The sequence below is a fragment of the Bos indicus x Bos taurus genome, chromosome 3, assembly GCF_003369695.1.
Source record: "Bos indicus x Bos taurus breed Angus x Brahman F1 hybrid chromosome 3, Bos_hybrid_MaternalHap_v2.0, whole genome shotgun sequence".
Classification (NCBI taxonomy): domain Eukaryota; kingdom Metazoa; phylum Chordata; class Mammalia; order Artiodactyla; family Bovidae; genus Bos; species Bos indicus x Bos taurus.
The window spans coordinates 33,647,031-33,653,323 of NC_040078.1; positions in this window are offsets into that span (position 1 = coordinate 33,647,031).

Sequence of the window (6,293 nt, forward strand, 5' to 3'; positions counted from 1 at the left end):
TAGCATCAAGGTCTTTTCTCATGAGTCAGTTCTTGGCATCAGGTGGCTAAAGTATTGGAGCTTCAGCTTCAGCATCAGTACTTCCAATGAATATTCAGGACTGATTACCTTTAGGATTGACTGGTTTGATCTCCTTGCACTCCAAGGGACTCTCAAGAGCTTTCTCCAGTACCACAGCTCAAAAGCATCAATTCTTTGGCGCTCAGCTTTCTTTATGGTACATCTTTCACATCCATACATGACCACTGGAAAAACCGTAGCTTGTCTTGTGTTTATCTCCAAACTGAAAGTGCCCAGCACATACTTGGTACCCAGTTGATAGTGACTGAATCACCTGAAGCCATTAGAGAATAATTCATTCATTTGACAAATGTGCACCATGTGGCTACTACGTGCTGGGCACTGGGCTACACCTGGGAATGTGATGATGGACATGTCAGCATATCTCTGCTTTCACGAGTTTGGGAGTAGTCAGAGCTTAAAAGGTGTGGGGCAGCCCTGGATGCACAGAGACTTGAGGAAGGAAGGCCTGAGACTGAGCCCAGCCAGAGGAAGGAGGCTAAGGCCTTGCTTCCCCTGGGCATTGTCAAATGGTTCCAGTACAAAATGATTTAAGATAGATAACATGTTGACACGACTTGTTCTTAGGACTGATAAGAGGTTGGAGGAAGTGATGTGACAAGATAAACCTCTTGTCTTGTTGTTCAGTTCAGTTGCTCAGTCATGTCTGACTCTTTGCAACCCCATGAACCGCAGCACTCCAGGCCTCCTTGTCCATTACCAACTCCCAGAGTTCACCCAAACCCATGTCCATTGAGTTGGTGATGCCATCCAACCATCTCATCCTCTGTCGTCCCCTTCTCCTCCTGCCCCCAATCCCTCCCAGCATCAGGATCTTTTCCAATGAGTCAACTCTTTGCATGAGGTGGCCAAAGTATTGGAGTTTCAGCTTCAACATGAGTCCTACCAATGAACACCCAGGATCCTTTAGGATGGACTGGTTGGATCTCCTTGCAGTCCAAGGGACTCTAAAGAGTCTTCTCCAACACCACAGTTCAAAAGCATCAATTTTTCAGTGCTCAGCTTTCTTTGTAGTCCAATTCTCACATCCATACATGACTACTGGAAAAACCATAGCCTTGACTAGACGGACCTTTGTTGGCAAAGTAATATCTCTGCTTTTTAATATGCTATCTAGGTTAGTCATAACTTTTCTTCCAAGGAGTAAGCGTCTTTTAATTTCATGGCTGCAATCACCATCTGCAGTGATTTTGGAGCCCAGAAAAATAAAGTCAGCCACTGCTTCCACTGTTTCCCCATCTATTTGCCATGAAGTGATGATACCGGATGCCATGATCTTAGTTTTCTGAATGTTGAGCTTTAAGCCAACTTTTTCACTCTCCTCTTTCACTTTCCTCAAGAGGCTTTTTAGTTCTTCTTCACTTTCTGCCATAAGGTGGTGTCATCTGCATATCTGAGGTGATTGATATTTCTCTGGGCAATCTTGATTCCAGCTTGTGCTTCCTCCAGCCCAGCATTTCTCATGATGTACTCTGCATATAAGTTAAATAAGTAGGGTGACAATATACAGCCTTGACATACTCCTTTTCCTATTTGGAAGCAGTCTGTTGTTCCATGTCCAGTTCTAACTGTTGCTTCCTGACCTGCATACAGGTTTCTCAGGATGCAGGTCAGGTGGCTTGGTATTCCCATCTCTTTCAGAATTTTCCACAGTTTATTGTGATCCACACAGTCAAAGGCTTTGGCATAGTCAATGAAGGAGAAATAGATGTTTTTCTGGAACTCATTTGCTTTTTCGATGATCCAGCGGATGTTGGCAATTTGATCTCTGGTTCCTCTGCCTATTTTAAAACCAGCTTGAACATCTGGAAGTTCACGGTTCATGTATTGCTGAAGCCTGGCTTGGAGAATTTTGAGCATTACTTTACTAGCGTGTGAGATGAGTGCAATTGTGCGGTAGTTTGAGCATTCTTTGGCATTGCCTTTCTTTGGAACTGGAATGCAAACTGACCTTTTCCAGTCCTGTGGCCACTGCTGTTTTCCAAATTTGTTGGCATATTGAGTGCAGCACTTTCACAGCATCATCTTTTAGGATTTGAAATAGCTCAACTGGAATTCCATCACCTCCACTAGCTTTGTTCATAGTGATGCTTCCTAAGGTCCACTTGACTTCACATTCCAGGATGTCCGACTCTAGGTGAGTGATCATACCATCGTGATTATCTGGGCCATGAAGATCATTTTTGTACAGTTCTTCTGTGTATTCTTGCCACCTCTTCTTAATATCTTCTGCTTCTGTTAGGTCTCTACCATTTCTGTCCTTTATTGAGCCCATCTTTGAATGAAATATTCCCTTGGTTTCTCTAATTTTCTTGAAGAGATCTCTAGTCTTTCCCATTCTGTTTCTTTGCATTGATAGTTTTCCTCTATTTCTTTGCATTGATCGCTGAGGAAGGCTTTCTTATCTCTCCTTGCTGTTCTTTGGAACTCTGCATTCAAATGGTATATCTTTCCTTTTCTCCTCTGCTTTTTGCTTCCCTTCTTTTCATAGCTATTTGTAAGGCCTCCTCAGACAGCCATTTTGCTTTTTTGCATTTCTTTTCCATGGGGATGGTCTTGATCCCTGTCTCCTGTACAATGTCACAAACCTCATTCCATAGCTCATCAGGCACTCTATCTATCAGATCTAGTCCCTTAAATCTATTTCTCACTTCCACTGTATAGTCATAAGGGATTTGATTTAGGTCATACCTGAAAAATCTAGTGGTTTTCTCCACTTTCATCAATTTCAGTCTGAATTTGGCAATAAGGAGCTCATGATCCAAGCCACAGTCAGCTCCCGGTCTTGTTTTTGCTGACTGTATAGAGCTTCTCCATCTTTGGTGCAAAGAATATAATCAATCTGATTTTGGTATTGACCATTTGGTGATGTCCACGTGTAGAATCTTCTCTTGTGTTGTTGGAAGAGGGTGTTTGCTATGACCAGTGTGTTATCTTGGCAGAACTGTATTAGCCTTTGCCCTACTTCATTCTGTACTCCAAGGCCAAATTTGCCTGTTATTCCAGGTGTTTCTTGACTTCCTACTTTTGCATTCCAGTCCCCTATAATGAAAAGGACATCTTTTTTGGGTGTTAGTTCTAGAAGGTCTTGTAGGTCTTCATAGAACTGTTCAACTTCAGCTTCTTCAGCATTACTGGTCAGGGCATAGACTTGGATTACTGTGATATTGAATGGTTTACCTTGGAAATGAACAGAGATCATTGTCATTTTTGAGACTGCATCCAAGTACTGCATTTCAGACTCTTTTGTTGACCATGATGGCTACTCCATTTCTTCTAAGGGATTCCTGCCCACAGTAGTAGATGTAATGGTCATCTGAGTTAAATTCACCCATTCCAGTCCATCTTAGTTTTCTGATTCCTAGAATGTCGATGTTCGCTCTTGCTATCTCCTGTTTCACCACTTCCAATTTGCCTTGATTCATGGACCTGACATTCCAGGTTCCTATGCAATATTGCTCTTTACAGCATTGGACCTTGCTTCTATCACCAGTCCCATCCACAACTGGGTGTTGTTTTCCCTTTGGCTCCATCCCTTCATTCTTTCTGGAGTTATTTCTCCACTGATCTCCAGTAGCATATTGGGCACCTACTGACCTGGGGAGTTCCCCTTTCAGTATCCTATCATTTTGCCTGTTCATACTGTTCATGGGGTTCTCAAGGCAAGAATACTGAAGTGGTTTGCCATTCCCTTCTCCAGCGGACCACATTCTGTCAGGAATGAGGAGTTACCCTATGTCCAAGGTAAGGAGCAGCAGCTGTGCTTTGCTGGAGCAGCCGTGAAGAGAGACCCCACGTTCAAGGTAAGAGAAACCCAAGTAAGATGGTAGGCACTGAGAGAGAGGATCAGAGGGCAGACAGACTGAAACCACAATCACAGACAACTAGCCAATCTGATCACATGGACCACAGCCTTGCCTAACTCAATGCAACTAAGCCATGTTGTGTGGGGCCACCCAAGACGGACGGGTCGTGGCAGAGAGGTCTGACAGAATGTGTCTTCTTTAGCTGGAAATAAAATCTTTTCTACTCCCTCCTTCACTGACAGCTGCTGCCCCGGGCTCACGAAGGTCAGTGTTAGGACGCAGTTCTGCCTCTGGAAGGTAGCCATTCTCTGTCAGCATAAGCCTTAAATTCTTGATCCCCCTTAACTAAAATTCTTTACACACCCAGGTTTGAACCCTGACTCCATCACTTAACAAGCTATCTGACCTTACAACTCTGCCCAGTCATTCACTCTGTGACCTGAGATAAATCTGTCTCGGCCTCAGTGTCTTCATCTAGGAAATGGAGACGTTAATCTTTCTCACCAAAGTGCTGAGGATTTAATGGGATGATGCCTGCAAAGTGTTTAGCACAGGACCTGAAGGTAATAAATGCTATTGGTATTAGCATTAGTATTAGTATTATCTGTCCACTCACATGGGACTGAAGCAGTGGCACAGTAGTCGTGCAGTAAACTTGGAAGTCCCAATGCCAGACTTCAGTCCCAGCTCTGCTATTCACTTGCTGCATGATTTTAGACAAAACCCTTATGACTTTTGAGCCACCCTCTTTTTTCTTTTGACAAAGGCAACAACAATAAGCGCTTTACCCAAGGAGTGGTTTGAGGGGTCAAATGGGTGACATGTGGGGGTCTTTAGGGCAACAAGCAGCACAGAATCAGTACTGGTTATAAAAGAATGCTTTGGGATCATAGGCTGTGGGACATTGGGAGGCTCTGCCTGCGTGGAGCTGCAGAAGGATGAACAAGGTCCCAGATAGCCGTAACTCCACAGTAGGGCTTGCAGCTGACTCACCTCTGTTACCTTAAAAGGAGAGGTTTTCAATCTTCTTGGCCTCAGGCAAGCTTTACCACCAGACATGGGGAAATTGAGGCTGGAAATTGAGACATGGTGTGTCTGCTGGGGGACCCCAGACAGCATCTCCCATGGTCTCTCTTGTGCTAGGTGGATACTCCGGCTCCTGCCTGTCTGACTGGGAGACCTTGGGCAGGTAGGTTCTGGCTGGATCTCAGGGCCAAGCCAGCAGGATGCTTTCCATCTGCATGTGGTTCCTTAGCTGTTCACACTCATGCAAGCCTGTGTGTGTCCGTCCGTGGTCATGGAGTGTTGGAACCACAGACCTGACCCGCAAGCTGTTCTATCCATTTTGTCTCAAAGGAGCAAACAGAGGCTTAGGCAGGCAAAGTCACCTCCTCCAAAGTCACACATGATTGGCAAAGTGCGGAGGGCAGGGGCAGGACTCAGGAGAGAGACCTGACTCTGGGTCGCCTATGTTCTCCCTGGTCAGAGTAGCAGCTGTGCTCTCTGCTGACTACTGGCGGAGTCATGTCCGGAGCGGGATCCCAGGGGAGGCATGGAGGAATTTGGAACAATCCAAGATTTGGGGTTTTAATGGTTTCCTAATGTAGCATCATCAAGAAGGCAGCGCTCAGCTGACCCTGGAGGAGGGCACAGGGAGTACCAGAGTGATTCTGCTTGCCAGAGGAATGAAGCAAGGGTGGGAGGAGAGAGATTGAAAAGAGACATGGAGACGGATGGCAGGAAGTGGGAGGAAAGCCTCATTTGCTCACTGTCGAAATGTCATTTCCTTGAAATTATTTGACAAGCAATTTCCCCTTGAGATCTCTTCTACGGAGTTGACTTCTATCACAAAAGACTCCTTTCTTTCTCTTTCATTTTCTTTCTTCCTCTCTGTCTCTTTTCCTCTCCTCTTCTTTCTTTCTTTCCCCATTCATTCCTTTCTTTTCCCCTCCCTTTCTCTTCCACTCCTTCCTCTTCCTTCTTTCTCTCTCCTCCCTCTCTCTCTCTCTCATTCTTCCACTGAAATGGCCCAGGGATCTTTGGGAAATGGACTAGGGGTGGATAGAGTAGCCTTGGAAGCTTGGGGCTGCAGAGGAAATGCCGCTTTCCTGTCCCCATTCTCCTGGCAAGGAGCTGCAGAGATGGCTAGCGTGTGCTAAGACCCCCAGCTAACCCATCTCCCGTGCTACCCACCCAGGTCTTTTACTCTGCGGATGCCCTCCTAGTCATGCCTTCTCCCTTTATATAGAGCAGTGATGGGTGAGGCAGGGGGCAGCAGGAAAAATGGTAGTGCAGCCACAGCTGCAATGGAGGGACCCTTGAACTGGGTTTCTCATCAATTAAACAGGAATGGTAACTCCCAGCCAGGGCTACTGTGAAGACCTGGTATTTGGTAAACTTCCAGGT